Here is a 2,060-nt window from a genome sequence, read left to right on the forward strand (position 1 = left end):
GGCTTGAGAGTCAATCTAAGGTGGCTAGTGTCGAACATTGGGCTTGAGAGTCAATCTAAGGTGGCTGGCACCCAATGTGGGGCTTGAGAGTCAATCTAAGGTGGCTAGAGCCCAGTGTGGGGCTTTAGAGTCAATCTAAGGTGGCCGGCACCAATGTGGGGCTTGAGAGTCAATCTAAGGTGGCTAGTGTCCATTGTGGGACTTGAGAGTCAATCTAAGGTGGCTAGTGCCCAACGTGAGGTTTGAGAGTCAATCTAAGGTGGCTGGCACCCAATGTGGGGCTTGAGAGTCAATCTAAGGCTACTAGTTTACAATGTAGGACTCGAGAGTCAATCTAAGGCTACTAGTGTCCAACGTGGGACTCGAGAGTCAATCTAAGGTGGCTAGTGTCATTTAAGAAAGTGAGAAATTTCATAGTAAAATTGTATCTTTACAGTTTACCAGTCAATCTGAACTCTGTAATTATTTTTTGCACTTTATTGAAATTGAAAGTGAATTCATTCTATATCATCAACGATAAGTTTATGATTGATGCTTTCAGGACTATAGCCTTGTATACTGTTATTAATATTGATAAGATTGAAGGACTAGAATTGGCAACAATTATCTCATGTAGTTTGGAATTATATATTTTTTACGAAAAAAGACACATTGTTAGCCCTAATTTGCATATCACCGATTATATCATCACGTCATTAACACTTTCTAAATTAAAACCACCAAAAACGTCGCTGCTATCTTTATCACTCTAACTATGACACACACACACACACATTTCACCATGCCTATAGTACACTGAATCTCAGTTTAGCTGTGACCACAAAAATGACAAATGCAAACAAGAATAATGTGATATAATGTATAACAGAAATCAGTTGTTTTCCTCACCTTCCTCTCTGCTGTACATCCCTGACATCATCACGGTCGATTCCTATAATAAAAAACCACATGATGATTTATGTTAGCTATCACCAAAACATGAAAGGTGGTTAATGTCCAGTAGAAAATTAGAAGCCATTGGAACATGTATATAAACACATTTACTATTTCACTTATGACTACATGTATAAGTAACATTTTACAAATAATTTGAACTTAATAATGATTATAAAGACTACAAATCTAAACTTACTCCAAGTATTAAATTCTATTTTATATCTAACATTGGATTCTTTCCCACACACATATTGAAAGGTATTTATTTTTGCAACCTGTCTACAGTTTCATTATTATCATGGCGGAGTTCAAATTTTAGCATTACCACTCTTTCTAGCCAAACTAAATTATTTTTCAGTAAACAAATGTCTTCTTCTCTGATGACATCATGGGATATTAATTTGACATCCTAGAAGCCAAGTAAGACACTAATTATCTCACCTTCACTAGCCAATCTTGATTCACCGACCACTTCTTCACCAGCCTTTGCTTCAGATAAGTGTAGCTTCTTCATTTGCTTTTCAACAGCTCCATCTGTCAAATAAAGAACATGTGCATATGTAATATGTGTATAACTGTGTAGAGTGATATGATTCATTTTTTGAAAGAATCAGGAAAATATCAACGATAACTAACTATTTTTCTTTTGGCACTGAAATTCAAAAAGTAATATCAAATCTCTCCCAATATTCTTACCTTGACAAGGTAAACTGGCAGCGGCTTCTTTTCTACCCTTGCCGCCATCAGCAGGTGTTAGTATTCCCAATGTCTTGCAGTACAGACAATCCCACTTGGCACTGTATATAGAATGAAATGAAAGTATCAACATTTAACTAAAGTAAGACAGAAAGTAAACTGGTGTTAGAAACATTCGTGCTGTCTATTACTTTATTTACTTTCACTCGGTTCAACAAAAAATAAAAACAAAGTAAAAAAGACATATACACAAACATGCAATGAAGCAGAGCCGACAGTAAAAACAAAAGAACAAATACAAAAAAAACGTGTTTTTTTTCATCTGTAACTAATACAAGCAATAATCTTGTTTTCTCATAAAAATAGTAGTTTGGTTCGAGGAGAAAACTGTAGTCAGTCTACCTGTGAGTGTATGAGACAATAAAATT

At 35.4% G+C, this 2,060-nt stretch overlaps 1 long non-coding RNA gene across 1 annotated transcript in view; it reads right to left on the reverse strand.

The window, feature by feature from the left end:
- The window catches only part of LOC144450323 (uncharacterized), a 6,549-nt gene extending 5,083 nt beyond the window's left edge, over positions 1-1,466 (reverse strand). The window contains exons 1-2 of the long non-coding RNA XR_013482230.1: positions 1,378-1,466; positions 889-931 (exon numbers count right to left, since the gene is read on the reverse strand). This is a non-coding gene — a long non-coding RNA (uncharacterized LOC144450323). The remainder of the gene's footprint in view (positions 1-888; positions 932-1,377) is intronic.
- Between the last annotated feature and the right edge of the window lie 594 nt (positions 1,467-2,060).

Source organism: Glandiceps talaboti, chromosome 19 (assembly GCF_964340395.1).
Source record: "Glandiceps talaboti chromosome 19, keGlaTala1.1, whole genome shotgun sequence".
Lineage (NCBI taxonomy): Eukaryota > Metazoa > Hemichordata > Enteropneusta > Spengelidae > Glandiceps > Glandiceps talaboti.